At 48.2% G+C, this 25,872-nt stretch overlaps 1 protein-coding gene across 1 annotated transcript in view; it reads left to right on the top strand.

Moving 5' to 3' along the window:
• Positions 1-25,872, top strand: part of KIF26B (kinesin family member 26B) — a 470,603-nt gene that overhangs the window by 219,390 nt on the left and 225,341 nt on the right. The gene's annotated exons all lie outside the window — the stretch shown is intronic.

The raw sequence follows: 25,872 nt of genomic DNA, 5'->3' as shown, positions 1-25,872 counted from the left end.
GTTTTTTGTTTTTTGTTTTTTTGTATGTGGATAGTTACCATATACTATCCAGCTAATCTTAGAGACTTTAGAGACATGAGAAACAAAAACCGAAAGGTATTTCAACAATGTTTTCTGCCTAATTTTGGCAGTGGAGCAGAGACAGGGCAGGAGACAAAAGACAGCTGAGCAGAAGGCACTTTTGGGATCGTCTAATTCAGTCCCCTTGTTTTATGAAGGAAGAAACTGAGGACCAAGAAAGTCAAAGTATGAGTTAATTTATAGCAAAGCCAGAAATGGAAACCAGATTCCTCTGCTTTATTTATTTATTTTTATTTTTTATTTTTTTTTTGGTTTCCTCTGTGATTCATTATTCGATCCTTGGAACTTAACTTTAGAAAACTTCTTCTAAGATTTGCAAGCTCCTGGGCGAGCAGGAGGTAGGACACATGACCGCGGATCTGAAATCAGAAGACGCCTGTGGTTCGAGTTACAGGTCTGCCTCAGTTTCCTCCTCTATGAAACGAGGATAGCACCTCAAGATTTCCCTGAAGGCTAAGATCAATCATTGTAAATTATGAAGTGCTGTATAAATGGTGATTCAAGGTGGACTCAGCTAGTATGTTAGGAAGAAGGAGTACCGTGTGGTTTTTCTTGCCATCCTTGTGCGTGGTAATGTCCAAAGCACCAACATGAGGAAGGGACTGTGATTAGGACAGGAGCAATCAGAGGAGGAACAGAGGCTGGTGTCCTGTGTTGAAAACAACTACAGGGGCTCCTGGGTGGCTCCGTCGGTTGAGCGTCCGACTTCGGCTCAGGTCACGATCTCGCGGTTCGTGAGTTCGAGCCCCGCGTCGGGCTCTGTGCTGACAGCTCGGAGCCTGCTTCAGGTTTTATGTCTGCCTCTCCCCTGCTCACGCTCTGTCTCTCCCTTTCTCAAAACGAAATAAACATTAACAAATTATTTAAAAACTACAATAAAGGCAGCGCATAGGCTTGTCAGAACACCGGCCCTGAGATTCTCATTGTAGGTCGGCGCTGTGTTTATTGTCCTGTGCACAGTGGGGCCGACCTGAGTGTGTGGGAAGTAACAGGAAACACAGTAGTCTCCTCTTAGCCACGGGGGGTACACTCCAAGGCCCCCAGTGCATGCCTGCAGCTGTGGATAGTACCGAACCCTACGTGTGCACTGTTTTCTCCCATACGGACCTGCCCGTGAGGAAGTTCAGTTAATAAATGAGGCACAGTAAGAGGTTAGCTGCGATAACTAGCAATAAAATAGAACAGTTATGGGGCGCCTGGGTGGCGCAGTCGGTTAAGCGTCCGACTTCAGCCAGGTCACGATCTCGCGGTCCGTGAGTTCGAGCCCCGCGTCAGGCTCTAGGCTGATGGCTCGGAGCCTGGAGCCTGTTTCCGATTCTGTGTCTCCCTCTCTCTCTGCCCCTCCCCCGTTCATGCTCTGTCTCTCTCTGTCCCAAAAATAAAAAAAAAATTAAAAAAAAAAAATTAAAAAAAAAAAAAAAATAGAACAGTTATCACCACGTACCGTAGAAAAGTTAGGTGAATGTGGTGTCTGTCTCAAAATACCTTCCTGTCCTGCACGCACCCTTCTTTCGTGATGTCACATGGTAAAATGCCCTCTGTGGTGAGGCGACGTGAGGCGAGGACACGGAGTTGCGACGTGGCGTTAGGCTACTGTTGACCTCTGACGCTGTGTCCGAACGAGGATCGTCTGCTTCCTGCTTGAGGTCAACCACGGATACCTGAAACCGTGGAGAGCAAAACCGCGGATAAGGTGGTCTACTGCATGCACGTGCTGGCCGCCTGACCACGGGCGCTATTGTGTTAGTTCCATCTGTACGTGCATTTCTATGTTGTCTGGGATCATTGAGCCAACTAACTGGGGGGCCGTGTCTCTGCCATTCAGGAAGGGAAGAAAGGGATGGAATGGAATGCGCGGACATGCTCCAAGCACAGAGGATCCCAGGACCTAGGTGGGTTAGGAGAGCATGTCCAGAGGTGGGTGACGAGAGTACTGAGGAACTAGGAAGCCATGTCATGGCGGGGCTAGTCTGGAGAAGACGGCCCTCGGCTGTCTCTTGGGCCGTCGTGTGAGAGAAGGATTTGGTGGGTTCTATAAAATACCCAAGCGTGTGGGCAAAGGCTGAATAAAACCTGACGCTGGAGCTCAGCTCCGACACCCTCCGGCTCGGCTCTCCCAGCTCAGAATGAAGGACAATTTGCACACCATTCGAACTGCCCTGGGACAGATTGAGATCCCCGTCACTGAGGGAAATCAAACTTACCTTGGGTGACTGGCCTTGATGCTGAGGAGAACGTTCACTGCTCAGATGTGGGTTGACCTTCTGTGCACCTTCCTGACCTGAAATACTCTGAATGTGAGAAGCCTCAGCTCAGGCTCCACCCAGAGACTTTTACAGGTCACTTGCAGAAAACACCAGAAGCAGGATTTGAAGCAGGAAGAGATGGGAGGTTAGGACCCCTGATGGCCAGTGTTTAGGGCGAACGAGTGTTTCCCGCAACAAGGAACCCAGCAGTGCTTTGGAGCAGGGAAAGCGTGTGGACACGAGACAGGCTGGGATGGCCCAGGGTCCGAATGGAAACATGGGGGTGAACCCAGAGTGGAGGGGCCTGTCGATGGTGGTGGCGGGAGCCCCGGGTGATGTTAGCAATAAACAAACACTGGACTGAGTTCAGATAGCAAGAGCTTGTGGCGGGAGCTTTCAAAGAGCTGGAAAGGATCCGTAGGGCTGCCTAAATCCTCATTATTACTTTCTTTGTGGTGAAGGCTGATAGCACTAGGAGCTTAATGGTTTAAGGCATTCAAAGTACACGGTTTGCGTTTAAAGGGTTTACAATGTATGGTGGGGGGGGATGTAACGTGAAAGAGAATAGTGTTTCATACACACACACGTGCACATGTGCACACACACGCACATGCACGTGTTCCCCTCACGCCCTTTCCCTGTTTGCCCTGTCGGTCTCCTCCACGACAGCTGGGAGTTCACACGTCCCAAAGAGGGAGGCGGTTCATATGCTGCCTCCCTGTCACTAATGGGAACCTTAAAGGAGAAGATCGAGTGACTTTCTCAAGGCCCAGAATAGGAAGGGACAGAACCAGGCATGTACCTCGCCTCTGCGGATCCCCCGAGGGTCTGCATCGAACCACCCCCGCTTATGTCGTCAGACAGCCGACCGAGTTCAGTGCTTTTCTGCCTCAGATAAAGTAAAGCTGGGTAAGGCGACAGTACAGGTGGCCTCCGGTAGGGGTGAACTCTTTTGTTGAGGGTTGTGGACACCGACTTTTCTTTGTGATCTCAGCCTTTCTCTGTCAATATTTACTTTCTAGAGCTCTGCGGAAAGGTCGGGTGGACTTTACTGCATTTCTGATACAACATCTATAAGATAAGAGTTCCAGTTCTGAATAAGCAAGGATACCTTTGGCCGGAGCAACTCCAGGCGTGCGGTCTGCGGGGCCGTTCCCGGTCTGTGACGGGCGTAGAGGTTGAGAGGAAGCATTTAGAAACTTCTGTCAGCCAGTTCACAAGAGTAATTTTATGTCCATTAGGATCTAGGAATAACAAAGTGGAGCTTGTATTTTGAATGTAATGAAAATTAGAGAGGGGCGCCTGGGGGGGCTCCGTCGGTTAAGCGTCTGACTTCAGCTCAGGTCATGATCTCGTGGTTTGTGAGTTCGAGCCCCGTGTTGGGCTCTGTGCTGACAGCTCGGAGCCTGGAGCCTGCTTCGGATTCTGTGTCTCCCTCTCTCTCTGCCCCTCCCTGCTCATGTTTTTTCTCTCTCAAAAATAAGTAAACATTAAAAAAATTTTTAAAAATCAAAGAAAAAGTGATTCCTCACCACAGATAGTTTGAGAGGCACCTGCTTTAGAAAATGATGATGCCCGGAGCGTTTTGTCCTTTGATCCTTATCTTCCCAGAATTTCTTTATTTCTTGAAATAGCAGCATCGTGGTAGACTGTCTGTGCTTTAGAATTTCCGTGCCCTGGTTTTTGAAAAACATTTTTGGGGGGGGGGGGAAATAGTAACCTCATACTAAAAACATAAATAGTTATAGTAACCAAAGAAACACGGGCACAATTCTCATCAAGTTGGGTGGCTGTTGTGTGTTGACTTTGAACTTCACAAACGAGGGAATCTTCCTGCTCCCACAGTGCTGGGAAATGGCAGAGTAGGGTGTGATTAGGTTTTTTGCATTTGTTGGCTGTTCACTTTGGGTGAAGATTTACTTAATTATGTACGGAACGTGAAACCCAGGAAGACCTCCTGGGTGGATCCCCAGCATTGCAGGCTGAGCCCAAGGAGTCTCTGTTTTTATTTGAAGAGCAGCGACCAAATTCTGGATTATGCGTCCGATTGCCTTGGATCCTGGTAAATCAGACGAATATTTCAGCAGACCTCCGGATCTTCACATTGATGTTCTTTCCCAAATAACCTTGAATGACCATTTAAAATCGTGTTGTTGTTGTTTTAATCCGTGAAGGAAATGAGCATCTGGAGGAGTCTCCTCTCCGCTCAGAGCAAGTGTTTGAAAACGGTGAAAACTACCAGCTGTCACGTGAGCTTTGCAAAGGCAGGTTCCAGTCGCGCAGAACTGGTGCCGCCATATCTGGGCGCTTGGTGGGCATGTGTCTTGAGTGTCATGTCTTACTACTGCCTCTTTTGTTTACAGCTCTCGTATGGAGTTCACAACCTTTGGAAGACCATGACTTCTTATTACAGTCAAATCAGTCTTTTTAGTACGATTATATAGAGGCCATCTTCGATTATCAATTTTTTTTTAAATTTTCCCTATTTTCGTAGCGGAAATGTGAATGTCTCCAAATCTGTTGGCGCAGGTTTGATTCCCTCTGGTTACTCAGCGTCTCCAAACCCTTTAGGGCGCATCCGTTTGCTCACTCGTGGGTCCATCCCATTCATTAATGCTTCTCCCCCCCCCCTCTGCCTCTGATTTTCCAGTAATGGGGTAATTTTGAACTCATTGATTCTCAAAGACTCTGACCTTGAAGCAGTTTTCTGCTGTTGATTAAAAGTGCGTCTGTCCTGGGGCGCCTGGGTGGCGCAGTCGGTTAAGCGTCCGACTTCAGCCAGGTCACGATCTCGCGGTCCGTGAGTTCGAGCCCCGCATCAGGCTCTGGGCCGATGGCTCGGAGCCTGGAGCCTGTTTCCGATTCTGTGTCTCCCTCTCTCTCTGCCCCTCCCCCGTTCATGCTCTGTCTCTCTCTGTCCCAAAAATAAATAAAAAATGTTGAAAAAAAAAATTAAAAAAAAAAAAAGTGCGTCTGTCCTGGGTTTGGAATATTCTGGGGACATTTTGGTGTTCTCTGCAATATCGGGGTGCCCTCACATACATTTTGTGGGATCCATTCGCTCTGCTTTCTCTTCCTCTCTTGCCTTGTTCCTCATTTCCTTCCGTCATTCGTTCGTCAGGGATGTTATTAGATTTCTGTCCAGCTCGACCTGTCACGCGATTTCTTTCATCTTTGCGTATAGACGGCTCCTCCTATTACCTAACTGCTTTCTCCAAGCCCCTTGCGCACGGCACCGACTGTTCGTGACTGATTTGTCTGGTTTTCCCGGCATTAAAACCAAGACCAGCTTGGGTCCTAGGGTCAGGGGCTAAGTCAAGCTGCAAGAGCTGTCTCCTGGCTCCGAGGCCCCGGCTTCAGGACCAGGTTGATCCGTTCATCACCCTCCTCGGGACACCTACTCTTAGTGCTGTGTGGACACGTGCTCTGTATGCACAGCTATTTCTGTTACGGGAAGGTCCTGCCTAAAAGCCCTCTGCACATTCTTGCCAGCAGCCGAGGCAAACAGTGCCTTGTTGCTCTGCTACAGCACGCACTTTTCATATATAATGTCGTACAGCGAAGCCTTTCTTTAGTCCCAGGCCGTGTGAACACAGAACAGTAGTGCTTGGTTTTATGCTGAGAGTTTGTGAAGTCAGAGAAGGACGAGACGGAGCACGGGACTCCGTGTGGTCCTCGTGTTCTTCCATCAGGTACTGTGCCCCCTGAGGGATGCTCACATCTTCCTCTGATGAGCACTTCAGCAATTAGCGCCAGAGAAAAACTATGCCAAACACAGCCCGGTTGGTCTCAGGTGATGTAGGAGGCAGAAAATGGCGGTGCGCGCTCAAGATCCGGCTCTTTCTTAACGATTCACCGTGGGGTTGGAGTAAATTCCCATGTTCGTGTCTGTTCTAATGGAATGACGCTCTGGGGAAGACGGAGAGCTTCTAGGGGCTCATGTCACGGAACTTTGCTGTATTATGCTTTCGCTGTCTCTTGTTTTCACTGAAGCGTATGGCACCTGCACTTAACCCCTCGCCGGAATCTCATTCTGACCTGGTGTCGGTTCCTTCCCCGCTTTCCCCCAGTTAGACCCTTCCCTGGCCTGCTCCAGCTCCCCGTTGGTCTGTTCCATGCCCCTCCCCCCCCCGGAAGTGAGGCTTCCACTGACTTCCTGTGGCACGTTTGTGGTTGGAGTCGGCATGCGAAATCATGCTGTTTGCTCCTGGGACGACAGCAACAATTAGAGGGGCGAGTGAGGCTTAAATGCAGCCACCACCACGCTGGTCGAGCTGAGGTCCTCCCTCTGGGCTCCCTCAATCCTTGAGGGCCTCTCTGTCCATCTGCTACACAGAGGTACAGTGTGGGCTTGTTGGCACAGCTTAGGGCAGCAGTTTTGAAGGCCTTAATTGGAGGCCAAGCCCCTACCCTCTGGGTTTCTTGTTTATTTACTCTGGGCAGGTCAAGCTCGCTTTTCTTAGAAAAGCCTCCGTGGCCTTCTCGGAAAAGAGGGGACTCTTGCTCATGTATATGGATGAAACGAATTTGTAGGAATCCCACCCGTATGAACATAGTTCCGCTTGAACACGCATCTGTTGCAGTATGAAAGGGACACATTAAGAGGAGCCGAATGTATATTGAGTGCCATCAGATGTCAGGGGCTCAAGGAAACAGTCTCAGGTGTTTGCTGCATGAAAAAGTAAATCCTCGATTGCTTACGAGAGACAGTGAAAACACTGAAGAAAAAGTGGCCGTAATTCAAAGTCTACACTATTCTCCTTTGTGTTCAAAGAAAAAAAAAAATCTCGAAACGCTTGAAATGGATAACCCTAACATCCAGGACCAACCCCAACAGCCTCCGGAACCGCTCTGTGTTGGGGGTGTGTGGACCATAACAGAAACGGCATTCATGGCTTGGCCCGCACCACTCGGGGCCGGCGATCTGCGCGTTTTCGGAGGTGGTGATCTGCACTTTAGAAAATGGCCAGTGTTTGCAGCCCTTTCCCACCTCCCGCTGCAGGGATCGTGCAGAACAGGGCAGTTTCTGATTAAACGAGCCCTTTGTCTGAATGCTGGCCTGTTGGTGTGTTGGCAGTCGGCTTGCAACATCTGGAAATCATTTGCGCAGCTCTGCCTTGGTTGAAAACCCGATTCATGCCTCGGTGTGGCTGTTCGAAGGCAAAGCAAGCACAGTGAGCCCGAGGAAGCTCACGTATTCTCACGGTTGGACATTCTGGTTCTCACTGCACATTTGGAGTACCTTCTTTTCACCAGTGTCGGGGTGGGGGTGGAGAAGAAGGGTATCGGATCAAGAGAAAGATGAAGTAGTCCGAGGTGGAACCCACAGCCGGCCACGGACGTTCTGACTTGAGGCGAGTGACTTGACGTCTGGAAGCATGCTCCCTCGGTTACCTGGCGGTGGTCACGGGTACATGGCAGTCGTCGCGTCTGTTCCACAGGGTTGTGGTGAGGATCACGTGGAAACGCGAGAGCACTTTGTAAACGTCGTCTAGATCCTGCAGACGACATTAAGATGTCAGCAACGGAAAGGGATGGAATATTCTACCCTCCCTGGGAAACCCAGCGAATTCTCAACATTCCCTATGGAGTGGACGACTTTTGTCACACCCACCGTTACAGGGTGCTTACGTGGCACTTTTTCCCCTGGGCTAGTGACCGGGAAATAGTTCATTTTCTTTTCTTTTCTTTTCTTTTCTTTTCTTTTCTTTTCTTTTCTTTTATGTTTATTTATTTATTTTTGAGAGAGAGAGAGAGAGAGAGAGAACGCACAAGTAGTGAAGGGGCAGAGAGAGAGAGGGAGACAAGGAATCCGAAGCAGGCTCCAGGCTCTGAGCTGCCAGTGCAGAGCCCGATGTAGAACTCAAACCCACAGACCGTGAGATCACAACCTGAGTTGAGGTTGGATGCTTAACCAACTGAGCCACCCAGGCGCCCCAGGAAGTGGATTTTAAAAGCATACACTAATGAAGTCATGTCCGGTCTCTGTCCATCCTCCACTCTTTCTGAATGGACTCCGGGCCATCGCATCCTCCCTCTTCCAGCCCCAGTGTGGACCGTGGGGCAGTCAACAAAGAAAGAGACTGTTTCCCCTTTTGCTTCCATCGTATTCAGTGTTTTCATTCATTTTTACCATCGGCTTTGGCCAGGTCCCAGCTGCCTGCTCCTCAGTCCTCCCCAAGTCGCAGGTAATAGACTTCTTAGTTGCTCCTCCCTTCCCTCCTTTCTTCCGGTGTTTTCCTTCTTACTGTTGGATTTTTTTCTGGGGCTATAAAACCAAAAGATAAACCCCCTTCAGGCGAGTTAGAAACGTGTAGTCAACCAACTGAGCCCCACCCGATGCAGCTTCCCGAGGACAACCTCGCTTTGTGGCTCACTCGTGTTGCCAGTCGCCGACGGTGCCTGGTTCCTCTGCGGTGAACTATGCTCCTGAGCCCCGTGTGGGCAGTGTTTGTCTCTGAGGTGTGACGCCTGACCTTTACAATTGCCACAGAGGTCCCAGTAGGTCACCAGGCCAGAGTGGTAGTGCTCAGTGCTTCCTCATTTAAATGTAACCAGGCGACATTTACCGAGGGTTTCATCTATGCCGCACACAATTCTGAGTACTTTACGCAGATTTGAACTTCAAGAGCCCCCCATGAGTTGGCCCTCTTGTTATCCCATGGCTTAAATATGGAAACGAAAGCACGGATCGGACAGTGAGGCCAAGGTCGATGACGTGCCACAGAAGCTACAGAGAAAAACATTTTGACCGACGGTTTTGTATTTTTCTAATTTTGTAAGTTGCTAAAATACCGCTTCGTACCTCACTCAGAGTCGAAGCTGAAGGTTTTCCAGGGACTTGCGATCTGCTCTTCCCCCGTCCTCCCCCCTCTCCCTCTTGCTTACCGCGCTCCAGGCACACCCATGTCCCTGTACTTTCTCAGAGAGCGCGAGACCATTCCCTCCTCCGAAGCTCTGCTCTTTCTGTTCCCTCTGCCCTTTCCCCAGATTTCTGCTCAGCTCCGCCGTCCCTTCCTTCAGATCTTTGCTCAGATGCCCTCCCTCACCTCCCTGCGTAAAAGTACAGGCATCCTGTCTCTCTGTCTCCCTCCTCCCACACAGCACCTGCCTACTGTCTTCGGCGTTAGTTGAATGAACAAACGAATCTCAGACTAAAAGGGAGGAGGGCAGGCAAGTCTCCAGATCTTCCTCCACCGAAGTTCTTTGAGAATTTCACACCTTTTCCCTTTCACTTCAGACCTCGTGCTCAGGGATTAAATTCCCCTTTTAACTTTAGGACGTTTTGGGGAGACGGAGTCAGAACAAAGCCCGAAGAAGGCATCCTTGGGAAATTGGGATTCTTAGGAGAGAGTGAGTACCTGGTAGTCTTTTTCAGAGGAGGATTTGCAAGAGATGGGGCAGGTGGCCCGGCCTGGGGCCAAACACACAAACAAACAATCAAAGAGTTAAAGCAGAGGAAGGAGGCAGGACCTGCACAGTGCGGCAAGGTACGCCCATTTTTCTTCCTGTCTCCTTGCAAGCCTGTCTTTTCCTCCCTTGACTAAACCTCTTCGCTTTCTGTCCCCTGCTTTGATTTATTATTTTAATTCTATAGCTGTCCTGGTGAAGCATGTAAAGCATTTGGGGATAAAATCATGTGGAAGACATTATAGAAACGAAAGACGTGTCGTTTTATGTGGTACTGGGTAGGGGTTCACTATGCTGATGAATCCTTTCGTCGACGAAAACACCAATCTGTCCACAGCGTGGTCTATCCACTGAACAAGAAGTTGGCTTCTCATTGAGGGGATAGGAAGGAGGAAGTTAGGGACATCGTGATACTAATTTGGTGAGAAACACGTAGAACCGAAGCGCGAAGAGAACCGGTGAAGTCTCTGCTTTTTTATATTGCGGTGGCGGGGGGGGGGGGGGGCCCGAAGGTGGGATTTTTATTTTCTTGCCTCTAAAATGGAAATAATGAATTTCTCTTTTTCTTCTATCTGATTATTAAGGCGTAGATTTCATGAGAACAGTGCCTGTCCGATCCCCACCCCACCCCTGGCTGCCCTGCTCTTGGCCCATGCCTTGCATACAACAGGAGCTCAATAAGTGAATGTTGAAACAGGGAACCAACCATGCTTGAAAAACTCAGGCCTGTCTTGCTTCTCAAATGACTGAAATGCTTAAAGAAGCTAAAACTTAAAAAAAAAACAACCACCGCGGGAGTGTACTTGAAAATCGTGTAATTTATTACGCTGCCTCAGAGTTCTCATCATTCCGAGCGCTAGTATTCGTGGGGAAAGTAATTGTGATGGCTAAAACATAAATGGAATTTTTTTTATCATTATTGATTTCAACACAGATTCTGCAACACATTTTTTTTTTAAGAGGGGAGAGAGAGAGAGAGAGAGAGAGAGAGCGCGTGTGCACGCGCAGGCCAGGGAGGGGGAGAGAGAGAGAGTGTCTTAAGCAGGCTCCACCCTGAGCACGGATCCTGACGTGGGGCCCGATCTCACGACCGTGAGATCGTGACCTGAGCCGAAATCAAGAGCCAGCCCCTCAACCGACAGGGTCACCCAGGCGCCCCTCCCTGCAGCAAACTGCTCCTGATTATCGGCTTTCTCTTTATTTTTTATTTATTTAAAAAAAAATTTTTTTTTAACGTTTATTTATTTTTGGGACAGAGAGAGACACAGCATGAACGGGGGAGGGGCAGAGAGAGAGGGAGACACAGAATCGGAAGCAGGCTCCAGGCTCTGAGCCATCAGCCCAGCGCCCGACGCGGGGCTCGAACTCACGGACCGCGAGATCGTGACCTGAGCCGAAGTCGGACGTTTAACCAACTGAGCCACCCAGGCGCCCCTCGGCTTTCTCTTTAGCTTAGGCCGAAGTGATTTTAGCAATCACACCGTAATGACGTGCTGTTCCTGGAACCTGGTGTGTTTGTCATGAAATACACTGAAATTCGGGAAACGCCATTTCAAGAGTCTAGAAATAATGGCCCGTGTCATTTTCTTGGCACCCTCCAACACCGAAGCCTTAAGAGTCCATAGTTTGTCCTTTTAAACTCTAGTAAAGGGGGAAAAGGGTTTTGGCCGTGACAAAGGGAGACGAATTGTCTTGGGGCCTGTTGTGAAAAGGGTGTAATCAGCGTGAGGCAGGCCCCTCTGAATAATAATGATAATAAAAAAGAATAAATGTGGACCATCACTCACAATTTATTTCTAGTCTTTTAGGTGCCTCAAAAAATAAATGTGGTTCATTTTTCCCAAATAAATTTTCCTTTATTATCATCTCTGTCTCCTTGGTGCTCGACTGAAGGTGGCAAGATGGCCCTCGCGGAGCGGGCAGAGTGTTTCCCAGCCTGGCTGTGCTGAATTTTAGCGACACTCCCTAGGGATGAAGAAACACTGAAGTCTTAAGTCCTGCTACATGCCCTAGCCACCTGCAAGTATTCCTCCAGGGCCTCTAGGTATCAGGGTAAAGTTGAGAGAGGGAGTGGAGGAGGGTTACTAGCCAATGTGTCATAGAGTCCTGGCTTGGGTCTCCCAGGAGCCTCCCCCACTGGGGCCCGCAGCCCCTCACACACCACTGTCTCCGGGCCCCTCAGGAACTCACGCGATGGACGTAGCTGGTGGTAGCAGGCACTGTTGACCTCTGCCCCCCTGTGCCTACCACTCATGGTTCACTGAACCAAACCTTGTAGCTCCCGAGGTCCCCCGCCCTTGTGACTCTGCCCCGGGGTTTTCCCTGACTGCCGAAGACCACCTCGCTCAAGCGTGGGGCCGGCCAGAGTGCCAGGGAGGAAATCCTGTTGGGAACAGCTCCCAAATAAGACTGACGGGAGGTGGGGGTAGTTCCCCCAGCTCCCCTGCCCGTTGGTTGGGACATTGCTGAGGCTTAGTCCACTCTGACCCTGGTCCATGGTCCAGATTTCCTCAGTAGGACTGAGCCCCATCTGCCCCTGGATCAGCAGCCCCTTGATAATGACCCTGTGGTGGCCTCCTTCCCTCCCAGTCTCACTCCCACGCCCCTACTCCTGCTTCCTGGAACCACCTGCCAATTAACCCTACGAGCACTTTCATCCTTATCCAGGGATGCTTCTAAGGACACCCAGCATAAGATACTGGCAGTATGTCTTCATTCACTCATCCGTCCATCCATCCATCCATCCGTTCATCTGTCCATCCACCATTTTTAAGTCCATGCTATATGTCAGGCATTACATTAGACACCAAAGACAGCACATGGGCAGCCACCGCCCTCCAGGAGCTCTCAGTCCAGAGGATCCTCAGTCCCATTACTGGGCACTTAGAAACAATATAGAGGTTCAGAACAGAGAACCCCGGAACTCCCAGGATCCCCTGAGTCGAGTGGTTGTTTGGATGTCAGAGGTGACTTCACAGCTCTTGTTATTATTATCAGAAGTGATCTTATTCATTCATTTGCTTACTGGCTTATGGCCTGTCTCCCCTTCTAGCATGTAGGATCCATAGAAAGAGGCACTTGTCTCTCTGTTCCCTAGTGGCATCCTCAAAGCTTAGATTGGGGCTGGCGCTCGGTCAGTGTTTGGTGAGTGCCCCCTGGGGCGTCTGGTAGCCTCCTCCCGTCTCTCCTGGGGTGGGTCACCTGTGAGGCAGCAAAGCTCAGTTCTACTGTGAAAGTAGCGTCTCTGCTTAGGGCAGGAGAGAAAGAACGGGGCTCCCTGCCTTGGACGCCACGCCCCGAGGGCTGGGGCTTCCTTTCGGTCCCCACTCCTTGGGAACTAAGTACTTTGCCCAACTGTGTACCTGAGGCGGGCGCTTTCCTTTAACATGATGTTTCCTTTACCATCGGGGCACCTGGATGGTTCAGTCGGTTAAGCGTCCACCTCTTGATTTCAGCTCAGGTCATGATCTCACGGTTCGTGGGATCAAGCCCCCTGTCAGGCTCTGCACTGACAGTGTGGAGCCTGCTTGGGATTCTCTCTCCCTCTCTCTCTCTGCCTCTCTGCCCCTCCCCCCCACTCTCTCTCTCTAAAAAATAAATAAAAATAAATAAATATGAAAAAAAATTTAACACGATGGAAGGGAATGTGCTTTACTCAGAATCTATTGATTTAAATGTCCATCACATCTAATAAAGCACCTTCCCCCCCACCCCGGGGGCGCCTGGGTGGCTCTGTCGGTGAAGCGTCTGACTTCGGCTCAGGTCATGATCTCACGGTTCGTGAGTTTGAGCCCCCGTTGGGCTCTGTGCTGGCAGCTCAGTGCCTGGAACCTGCTTCGGATTCTGTGTGTCTGTCTGTCTGTCTCTCTCTCTTTCAAAAATAAACATTAAAAGAAAAAGAGTTTGGTAAAAAGCACCTTCCTGGGAACATCTGGGCTGGTATTTGGCCAAACAACTGGCCACCATAGCCTAGCCAAATTGGCCACCAAACCTAGACTCAGCACGGAGGTTAACTGGGAAGTCCTTTCCGTTCCGTGTGGTTCATCAAGTGTGTACGGAGACTTGATGAGGCTGCTGCTGGAGCTGAGTCTTGCCGATCAGGCCCCGAGGGGGTGTGCTGGCCGGGCCTTGGGTGGCACACTTCTGCTGGCCCCATCTTCACCCCTTGTTCTGTAGCGTCCCCACCTGGTGACGTGTTCAACTTAATCTTTGTGTCTTTTGCATAAGTCGCAGAAGCCTTTATCATTCATTACTTAAGATGCTGTGCACTTTGTTTGCACGTTCATGTTAAAGAGAGAGAAAATAGAGATAGACACCATTAATCTTTAAGCCTCCCCTGTGGTCCCGATTGCCAACCACAGCCTCCAAGGCCCATGGTGGACTTACTACATTGTATGTTCTTTATTTCCTTTAAGGCCGGGCACATGAGGAAAATTGATTTACGGAGCGTGGGTCCTGCTTAGTTGTGGGGGAGGGAAGCAAAGGGATGTTCACGCTGCGGTAAACTTCAGCATTACTAGGATTTCCTTACACAGCCAGGAAAAATATCCCCGTTTATGTCTATTTCTATTGGAGCTCATAAATTAAAGAAAAAAAACAACAACAAAAAAACCAAGTCTATTTCCTATACACCTGGAACTTCAAAATCACAATTGGTGAACCTGTGATTGCCCCCGTCACAGAAGAGACACGAGGGTGACGGCTCAGATGGGGTCTTGCATCATGGCTTCAAAACCCAAGCAATGACTCTCCCCGTGTCTTTTCACGGTGCTTAAAAAATGTCAGGATGAGGGAAATGATTTACCTAAAGCATGGACTCTAAGACTTTGGTCCTACTCTCTTTTTCCTCTGACCTCCCTCTTTTATAACTGACTCTCGTCTCTGGCTTCTTTCTCTCCCTTTCTGTATTTGTTTCAATTTCATTTTATGTAAATTTCAAAACAAGTCTAACAGCATCAGAGACAAAACACAGGAAAGTCTTCTTTATTTTCCGTTCTGTTCTGAGCCGTAAATTCCTCCATGTACTCAAATAATACACCCAGGAGGGCTGGTGGGCTGAATGTGATTGATAAATATTTTAGCACCTGCCCACCACAGGGCTTCCAGGAGTGAGAAATTACTTTTCCTCCTATCCCTAAGGGATTGAGCGTCACCTGCCCGTAGCTGCTGTGTGCCATTCTACAGGGGTCAAGGCTGAGCGGTCCTCGTGGACAAAGAATTATGGGCACCCTCAGGGCCCCATGGCCTTTGACTTCTTCGTTTTGTTCTTTGAGGACTATCTTTAGTTGTTTTTGTTTTGTTTTGTTTTGTTTTGTTTTGTTTTGTTTTGGAGAAAATGCATATATAAAGGAGAAAGAGAGGATATACTTTATTTCGATTTTTAGAAGCTGTTTAAAAATATGTCATACCGGAAGCAGTAGAAATGATTTTCCACTGTCGTACCACCCAGCCCTTCCACTCTTGGGTATTCCCCAAAGAGCGGTGGAGGGACAGGAACATTCATAGCAATATTATTCGTAGTAACCCCAAACCGGGAACAATGCAGGTGTCCACTAGCTGATAAATGGATGCACAAAATGTGGTCTGTCAACACAATGGAATACTATTCAGACCGTCCAGACTATTGGTTGATGCAACAACATTGATGAATCTTAATAATTACAGTGAGTGAAAGGAGCCAGACCCCTCCCCCCCCCGCCCCCACAACCCAAACCAGGAGAGTACATATGGTATGATTTCATTTATATAAGATTATAGACAATACAAACTAATCTGCAATGACAGAAAACATATCAGTGCTTGACTGCACATGGGGAGGGAGGGACAGATAACAAACGGTCTCTGGGGGATGACAGATACATCTGCTATCTTGTGATGGTTTCACAGGTGCATATATGACAGGACTTATCGAATTATATACTTTGAGCATGCACCGTTTATTATATGTCAGTTATACCTCACTAAAGCTAAGTCGATGGGGTTTGTGGGCACTAGAGAAGATGTTTTGAGCTGGAGAGGGGATTGTCTTAGAGAGTAAATAAAGAGTTTAGATAAAGGATCATTTTCTCTGGGTGGGGGGGATGTGTGAATACTAGGAACCCCTAGGAAAACATATTGAACTGACCTTATTTAACATTTTTTGCAAAGGATCAAGATAAGAAAGTACCATGGCAAATCTCCACATGTGTGCACAAAACTAAGTTCCTCCAGGTAATAAAATATTGTCAAGGTAGAATAAATAGGTAAAGACGCAAGCAGAGAAACTTAGCAAGGAGCCGTGTTTTCGGTAAAGCAATTCAAACTGTCCTTACGGGATTGGAGATGTTGAGAAACTGGTTATAATTGAGGACAAGAACCTAAGGACTTAGTCGCTGGACGATTCAGTCTAAGATCATGACCAGAGAAACCAACACTAGCAAAGTTTGTTGGACATTTTTAGAAAGGATATTGGAGATGCAGTGAAAGGTATCACTTTGTCCTTGGACCGAAGAAAAATTTGTTAGAACCTAGAAGTTCTTAAATGTTTTTTTTTTTTAACTTTTTAAAGGTTTATTTATTTATCTTTGAGAGAGAGAGAGAGAGAGAGAGAGAGCGCATGAGCTGGGGAGGGTCAGAGAGAGAGACACACAGAATCCCAAGCAGGCTCCAGGCTCTGAGCTGTCAGCACAGAGCCTGACGCGGGACTCAAACCCACGAACCGCAAGATCGTGACCTGAGCTGAACTCGGATGGTCAACCAACTGAGCCACCCCGGTGCCCCAAGAAGTTTTAATAAATATACTTTAACATGTGAAAGAGAAGCCGAAACTACCGAGGGGGTAGAGGGATGTCTCTTTGAGAGTAAGTAGGCTGTTGGAAGAACTCTTCAGTCCAGAGGACAAGGTCTGGGAGGGAATCTGAGTGGCTCACTTGACATGTAGATAGATGAGTCATTAAATCTTGGAGTCATCCCTTAAGACTGGGAAGAGGCTGCATCGGAGGAAAACAAAGCAGGCTGGCCTCCACATGCCAAGGCACAGCCGTGACCGAGCGAGCATGTATTAAGCCTTCAGGTTCAGGTTCATTCACAGACGGTGGGCTGATTGGAAGCTATGAGACAGAGCTGGGGTGGGGCAGCAAGCCCCCACCTTCTCCGCCCTGGAGGGTGACAGCCTCCTTTCTTGCAAAGGAAGAGATGGGATTCTTAGCCCAGTGCTTTTGAGTTTCAATCCAATAGCATGGCTGTTCTAGTATGTTTCTGAAATAGTCTTTTCTACAGCGTTTAAACAAGTGGCTACATTATCCTGAGCATTTTTATCAAGATCAGCTGATATAAATGCCTGAAGTTCGCTGAGAGCAGGCCAGGATCTAGAAGCCCCTTCGGCAAGTCCGGAGTGGTCACGTGGGTTGGCCGTGTCCCTTGGGAGGCAGACACGCGGTCAGCCTGGTGTAAAGTGACCTCTGGTACCCGATTCAAATGTCGGCTTAACAGATGCTGGGCGGTTCCCTAGCACCTGGGAACTTTTCCCGTCCAAAAGGAGGCAAGACAGGAAGGAATAAAAATCCAGACCAGTGCAATCACTCGGAAAGAGGGCAGGGATGGCCTGGTGTTCTCTCCTCGGCCTTGGGTGGAATTTGCAGAGTGCCGCTTGGGGACTGTGAACTCCATCCACTTGCTTTCCAGGAACCTGGGGAGCAATACCGCCAACATCTCTACTGCCGTCGTGAACAGGGGTGCGGAGCGTGTGGGCATTGCCGTCTGGCGCTAACCACCAGGAAGGCACCGAGCGTGGAAAACGCAGGGGTCCAAGCGTGAAAGTGAAGACACGGGGAAGCCTGGTGGCTTCCCACAGACACAGCCCCCAGGTTTCCTTTGTCAAAAGAATAGAAGGGTACAGTTTAGGGAAAGCATTGACTTCGTCCCTAAAATGTCTACACCGCAGCCACAACTGAGTAAGAGTCTTCCTCTGTGGCTGGCTTCTTACTGGCCGTCATTCTGTCACCTTCTGATGCTCCAGACTGAATGGTCATTGCTTCCTCCTGCTCTCTCGTCCTGCCCCCACGCCCCCCACTCCCGCCACGTCACCTGTTGGCTCCTGGGAGTGAAGGTTCCAGTCCGCTCAGCTAACGAGTGCGCGATTCCGACCGTAACGAGCAAGCCAGAGAGACCCCAGGAGAGGAAGAAGAAGAGGACGTTCCTATATTTTTATGTGGAGATTGATAATCAAGGCTAAGAATCCCGGCAGAAGGTGAACAGCGCATTAAACAGAGGGGAAAAGATAATAAAACATCGCCTGCTGCGTAACAGTCGCTGGGTAGAAATGTTCCCTGGAACTATCCAGCTGTTGCACTTGATGGCTCATAAAGCCTCCGTAACGTCCGTCAAGGGCCTTCTTTCTTGGTGAGGGACCATTTTTTTCATGCAGTTATGATAGCATCTGGTTCCTGTCCCTGGAAATGCAAGGAATCCACAGGCACGGGCAGACGCCGCTGGGGCAGAGCCCAGCTACTGAGGCATCTGGCTCCTTGAACAGGTTTCGGGTCACTTCTGACCCAAAGCGCATCCAAGTGCAGATTCAGATTCGGCAGGCAGTGACTGAGTGCCAGCTGTGAGCCAGGCCCCGGGTTCGGTGATCGCATTTAATCCTCACATGTGTGAGGTAGCTATCACCTTCTCAAACAGAATACTAAACAAACAAACAAACAAACAAACATAGCCTGGGCTATTAGAGGCACATCCCCAGCTCCATCTGCTGCTGCAGGGGACAGGCCGAGATCCCCGGGCCTGGTGGCCTTTGTCGCTGCCACAAAGGTGGAAGAAGACGTGCAAGCTGCTTCCTGCCTGGGTGTGAAATCCTTCTGCGTGTGATTGTCCCACCTGGGTGCCTGTGCTCTTGTGTGTCGAGGAGGGATGAGCCTTTCCAGCGCACCCCAAATGAACCAAGGGTATACTAGGTGACCTGTTGTTTTCGGTTGGGTTCCCCAGAAGCAGATCCCTAAGTGAGGATGTCTGTGCAAGTGATTTAATAAGAATGTGGTCCCTGGGGAACCGGTGAGGGAGCGAGGGAGGCGGGAAACAGAAAGGGAAGCCAGGAAAGGTCCATCTCTGTATCCTTCCTGCTGGGGAGCTCTGGTGTGTGAGCTCCGGCACAGAGGGGTCCTGAGCTGGGCAGTGGAGCTGGGGCCGTCATATTCCCCGACCACCCAGTAAGGCTGCAGAGAGAGGTAAATCCCAGAGACTTCCAGTCAAGTCTCCAGCAACCCAAGGGTAAGTCTCTGAAAAAAGAGAAGCAGGTACTGGGTGTTGGAAGCAAAGGCATGCAGAAAGGAAGCACACAAAATGCAGAAAGAAGGCTGAGGGAAGGGGGCTCAGCACCAGCGTTCAGCACTGAACTTGCCCTTGGCCACACATAGCCGGCAGAGGAAGGGGCTGGTGAGACAGGGAAGCCACAAGATTAACCCAGCATCAGCTGTCTATGCACAAGAAAGGACGCTGATCTTCCTGAATTCTGGGGGTGCCGTGTTTCATCACTAAACTGTCTAGGATTGGGGAGCAAGCCAGCTGGAACGGAACGTTGAGTTATTTCACGTCGGATGATAGGACAGGATGAGGCCAACTGACGTCTCTTGAGAGTAAGAGGAAGTGGTCCCTAAGTAAACTTCCGTGATCTCTTACAAGGTGGGAAAACAGGAGGGGAAAAGGAGAAGTGGGGAGGGGGTCACCCAAACAGGGGGCCTCCCCATTGGAAATCATGCTGTGACTTGAAGTGCCACAGATTCCAAAATCCACATGTGTCTGTCTTCAAAACCGAGAGCGGCATGTAAAAAATAATTATATAGTATGCAAACCCTTGGCAGCAATATTTTAAGCGGAAACAGATTTCTTCCATTATAAAGAAATGTCAACTCTTTCTTTTGGGGCAGGGGAGTTTCCTCACATGCGTCCCAGCTGAGCAGAAACACCAAATTCCTACATAATTGATAGCAGAATCTGGTTCTGTCCTCAGCTCACTTTGTGTCTGTCACAGCCATCAGTATTGAGGACTCTGGACACCAAATACATTATGGTTTTAATGTCGTGATTGAGTAGAGACAAGAACGAATATTCCTCCTCCTTGGGCTGTGTGGCAGCATATAGAGTGAGATCCAAGGGTGGTCACCAGGAATTGGAACGGAACCATGTTTGTCTTATGAAATCCTGGTCTTCCAGGCAAGTCCAGCCTGGGGAGCATCACCAAAAGGTCATGGGTAACAACTTAAAAAGGCAGTTTGCAAATGACATATCAGATAAAGGGCTAGTAGAAAGTCTATAAAGAACTCACCAAACTTCACACCCGAAAAACAAATAATCCAGTGAAGAAATGGGCAGAAGACATGAATAGACACTTTTCCAAAGAAGACATCCAGATGGCCGACCGACACATGAAAAGATGCTCAACGTCACTCCTCATGAAGGAAGCACAAATCAAAGCCACACTGAGATACCACCTTACACTGGTCAGAGTGGGTAAAATGAACAAATCATGAGACTACAGATGCTGGCGAGGATGTGGAGAAAAGGGAACCCTCTTGCACTGTTGGTGGGGATGCAAACTGGTGCAGCCGCTCTGGAAAGCAGAATGGAGGTTCCTCAAAAAATTAAAAATAGAACTACCCTATGACCCAGAAATAGCACTGCTAGGAATTTACCCAAGGGATACAGGCGTGCTGATGCATAGGGGCACTTGTACCCCAATGTTTATAGTGGCACTTTCAACAATAGCCAAAGTATGGACAGAGCCCAAATGTCCATCAACTGACGAATGGATAAAGAAGTTGTGGTTTATATATACAATGGAATACTACTTGGCAATGAGAAAGAATGAAATGCCATTTGCAGCAATATGGATGGAACTGGAAGGTATTATGCGGAGTGAAATAAGTCAATCAGAGAAGGACAGATACATGTTTTCACTCATATATGGATCTTGAGAAACTTAACAGAAGACCATGGCGGGAGGGAGGGGGAAAAAATAGTTACAAACAGAGAGGGAGGGAGGCAAACTCCAAGAGAGTCTTAAATACACAGAACAAACTGAGGGTTGATGGGAGTAGGGGAGAGGGGAAAGTGGGTGATGGGCATTAAGGAGGGCACTTGTTGGGATGAGCACTGGGTATTGTATGTAAGCCAATCTGACAATAAATTATATTAAAAATGAATATTTATTATAAACAAAAACAACAAACAAACAAACAAACAAACAAAGGCAATGAAGGGGCTCCTGGGTGGTTCAGTCAGTTGAGCGTCCAATTTCAGCCCAGGACATGATTTTGCGGTTCATGAGTTCAAGCCCCTGGGTCGGGCTCTGTGCTGACAGCTCGGAGCCCAGAGCCTGCTTTGGATTCTGTGATTCCCTCTCTCTCTCTGCCCCTCCCCTGCTCATGCTCTGTCTCTCTCTCTTTCAAAAATAAATAAACATTAAAAATTTTCTTCCCAAAAAAAAAAAAGGAATGAATTAAAATATCTTAATGACGATCATGGAATTATGTTTTGTGTGTGTGTTTATTCGTTAGAGATATCTACTGAAATATTTACAGATGAAATGCTACAATTATGGCATTTTCTTCCCAATAACATAGAAGAAGAGAGAAGTTGGGGTATACATGGGATAGGTTGGCTACAAATCGATCTTGTTGGGTAATAAGTACATAGACTATTAACTATAGACTCTTGTCCATTTTCATATATATTTGAAATTTTCCACAATAAAAAGTATAAAAATTCATGGATCTAGTTGCTAATGAGAGGCCCCTTTAGAAGATTCAGAAAGCCCAGCCCTGCTGGTCCTAGAGTATCCCTCACATTCTCTCTGGTGACCCACCAAGCTCCCGCCAGAGGCCAGGTGAGGACACCTGACTTCCCAGCCTGGTGGCCTTGGCTGCTGTCACCGCTGCTCACCTCCCAGAGCCCGTGCCTGCAGTCCCTGGGCCCCTAGCATTGCTGTTCTATTAGGCCTCCTCCCGTATTGCTTTGCAAAATTTACTCTTGACGTGAGTTTGAAGACTATGCTACTTTGAGCAACGTGGCCTATTACTGTTTCATTTACCCTCATCACATTCCTTTTGTTTTTTAAATGCTTATTTATTTATTTTGAGAGAGGGAGGTGGGGGGAGAGAGAATCCCATGCAGGCTTCACGCTCAGTGCAGAGCCCGATGCAGGGCTCGATCTCACGACCGCGAGATCAGGACCTGAGCCGAAATCAAGAGTCAGATGCTTAACCAACTGAGCCACCCATGCGCCACTCCCCATCACATTCCTTTTTCTCAGATAAAGACATTAGGGTACACACTGGGTCTGGTTGCTTCTATAGAGGGAATTTGGCTAAATTTCATAGAGGTAGCTGGGAATAAAAAGTGTAGGAAGCTTGGATTAGGTCCCAGACATCTACCTTGGAAACAGCACAGCCATGCAGGTAACTAGGCCTTCGGCAGGCTCAGGAAAGCATGGGGTCTTAACCTACTGACTCCCAATTGGGTTTTACCCCCGAGGGTCACCTCCTTTTTGATAAGTCCAGAGGTTCCAGAGCTTAGTTAAAAGGAATCTAAAGAGTAATCGAACTGACTGAACGTAATCTGCCCTACCGTTGCAACCGTGGGTCCTGTTTGAGCTTTGCCTCTTCGCCTCACAGGGCACGGGGTGGATCCAGCCGGCATTCCTGGGACAGGTGCATTGCTGGTATGCTCTGTGTTGCCCCTGTGCTGTTGCTCATTCGATTTGACAGCTCACAAGATGCTTTGGTCTTCTGGGCTCCAGCCCATTGGTCCTGGGAGTACCAAGGAGCTCCTGGGTAATGTTCGAGGCTTGAGGTTTTAATTCCATTCACTCCAGCTTGTCTGTTGGTTTGAGTATCTACTAAGCGAGTGAGAATATGAGGAATCCTGAGAGGATAAATCATGACTCTTCATAAAGGTTAATCTTAGCAGGAATAAATATATATCTTCTCAAGGTATAGCTGATGTTCTAAAGCCTGGAGGAGATGCTGAAGTTCCCTCGGTGTGGAGCATTATAAAAATACCCCAGGGTTCTTATCAGTTTGGTCTGTAGTTCGAGACCTGTCGTTGAGATTCAGAATTGACATCACAACCTATGAAGTGTTGAATCCTCTCTTGCATACACAGAGCTACCTTGAACATTAATAACTTTATGCTGTCCATTCACTGAAAACCATAGTGAACATCCATTGGTTCCAGAGAGTGGGATCAGCAACGCTTTGGCTAACCTTGTGATTTGTTGAACTAGAAGCACCTGGAGACTATTGAATCCTTACAGCGACCCAGAACATTCACAGCCATGGCCTTCTCGGAGGGAAGAACCTCCATGCCCGAAATGAGGAGACTGTTGGCATTAGCACATCTGAACTTGAGGATCGATCCTATGCCGCTGTCGTTGGCGATCCAAATAGGGCCGTGTGGATTTTGAACCCCAAATGAATACAGCTACAGACAGTCCATCACAATAGCAGAAAGGCCGAGCCTGTGGCTGCCATCCATGTCGAGGGCCTTGCTTGCATTGAGGGCTGAGTCCCCGTGGATCGCCGTCATGTGGAAGTGATGGGGGTGACAAAACCAAGATGTTTCTGAAGATCAGGGACAGCAGCTTGCAAGCCCGAGTCAGGGAACATGCTGGGCACGCCACTAAGGAATATGTTTCCCCAATACCTCTTTCTGGAGGTGGCTTTGGATAAGTTGCCTTTGAACTGCATCTGCCTATGAAATGTCTAGTGATCACTGCCATCGTAGCTGGACCAGGAGGGGCTGTGCTTCCTTCTCAGACCTGATTCCTATGTTTCAGTGTGCCGCGGGGGCTCCATTTTTATCGTCCCCTCTGCGGCTTTGTGCTGTTAATCGGGTAGGTCACTAAGAGCTGGGAGGTGCACCCACTCCCACTAAGAGCTCCCACTAAGAGCTGGGAGGTGCACTAAACACCTGGGTAGCTTGAGGTCTTTACACTTGACAAATTGGGAGACAAATTATAATGACTTTCCCATTTTAGACTGGATTGTGGGATTCCATAGTCAAGTTACCCGAAAACCCCTGGATGGATAAAAATGGAAAGTATCCCTGATATTGCACTGTGGGAGGGAAATGTAGCCAACAAAAGACGAAAACTTAGATTTCAAATGAGTGTGTGTCCCAAGGACATGCCCCTACCGTGAGATGCTTTTTACAGTCTCCTCAGTATCTTAACCCAATTACTGCCAATGCTTTGCACTAATGGATTCACCACAAGTGAACCATTTACTGTACATGGAATCTATCTGTTCTCAAGTGAGCATTTTTCATTCTCATACATGTGAGTTATGTCCATACATGACGTACATGTGAGCTATGTCCATACATGATGGATGTGCTGTTTATTGACAAGGAGAGCAGAGCATCGATACAGTTTGCCTTGGGCCGTGCCAACGCTGTACTGTGGGATGCAGGTGGGATGTGTCTGAGCAGAATGCGGTGACTTTTTTTTGCTTCCGTTGCATTGAACCACTTGCAGTAATCAACTGCTTTCTCCAGTTGGTATTTCTGGCTGCCATGCCCTTCAGTCTTCCTCGTTGACTTTGTGGTTCCCAGTTGCTTTCCCTGTGTAGCTAGGAAGCAGTGGACCGGCTCCTTCCCAGTCTCCAAGTTATGGGGCTGAAGGTCCTTGCTAGCCGCCCACATTTGTTGACGGGGCTAGAATTCAAACACAACGATTGGAAGGGGTGGACTGGTACCATGCTTCTCTGAAAAGATTTTCACTGATGCTTCGGGTGTTCTGAAAGGAGAAATGAGTCCTCTTCTCTTGGATTCATTGCTAGAGGGAAAAAGGAGTCATGCTAATTATATGGGGAGAATCCTCTAATGTTTTCCTCTAAAAATATTTCCAAGAAAATGTAGGGCACTGTCCAGTGGGCGCAGTAGCTATGTGAGAACAATGATAGATGGCAGATTATTCTTTCTTCTCTGCTTCTTTCTTCTTTCTTCTCTGCTACTAGCTGATTCTGGTACATTTGGTTAAAAAAAAAAGTCACTTCATTGCGACTTAATCTTTCATTGTGAAAATGAAGTAACCAGTGACACTCTGCCTCTTAGGTATGTGTAATCTGCAGCAGGATTTAGAATGAATGAGGGTTAATACTGAAGGGATCTTTTCAGATTGGGGTACCTGAACCCCAGTGATGGAAAAGCCATGTGCCAGGCCACGCAGAAGCTGTTGTGTGTATGGCACAAGCCCCTGGGGCGTGAGTTTTTCTTAAAGACTTGAGGGGTGGGCGGACAGTTTTTTTTTAACAGTAAAAAACAAAGAGACATATTATAGAATACCATGTGAAATTTGGATGAGTTTTTAAGCTGGAGGTGAACTTCTAAGTATTTATTGCTTGCTAGATTTAGCCTGTTTAGGGTTATGCCCTCACTATGGGGACTAATTCAACCCGTTCGTTGCCATTAGATTCACTACAGGAAAAAGTTTTCTGTTTTTTGAAACTTTTAAATTATTTTTTTCATTTAAGATTTTTTAAGTTTATTTATTTTGAGAGAGAGCGCAAGTGGGGGAGGGCCAGAGAGAGAGAGAGAGGGAATCCCAAGTAGGCTCTGCACTGCCAGCCCAGAGCCTGACGTGGGGCTCGAACTCATGAAAACGTGAGATCATGACCTGAGCCGAAACCCAGAGTCCAATGCTCAACAAGTGAGCCACCCAGGGACCCCCCGCCCCTTTTTTTTTTTTTAAGTCATAGTGATTTATTTTTAATTCCTTCTATTGTTTTTCTGTTTGTTACTTCATTGATTCTACCTTTAGTTTTATTATTTCCTTCCTTGTGCCTCTTTTGGTTCATTTTGTTTGTTTTGCTTTGGAATGGGGAATTTAACGCATTTACTTTTATTGGTATGACTATTTAGGCTATGAATTTCCCCCTGATCGCCGTTTTAGTTGTATTTTGCAGATTATGGTTTTATTAACAGTTTGTTCTAGAAATTCTGCAGTTTGGGGGGGAGGCCTCTGGGTGCTCAGTTGATTGAGCATCCAACTCTCGACTTCTGCTCAGGTCATGATGTCACAATCATGGGTGTGGAGCCTGCTTAGGATTCTCTCTCTCCATCGCCATCTGTCTCTTCCTTCCCCCACCCCTAAAAAAAAAAA

This window comes from Neofelis nebulosa, chromosome 15, assembly GCF_028018385.1.
Source record: "Neofelis nebulosa isolate mNeoNeb1 chromosome 15, mNeoNeb1.pri, whole genome shotgun sequence".
Taxonomy (NCBI): domain Eukaryota; kingdom Metazoa; phylum Chordata; class Mammalia; order Carnivora; family Felidae; genus Neofelis; species Neofelis nebulosa.
The sequence above is the reverse complement of the archived record's forward strand: the minus strand, read 5'-3'. Positions and strand labels throughout refer to the sequence as shown.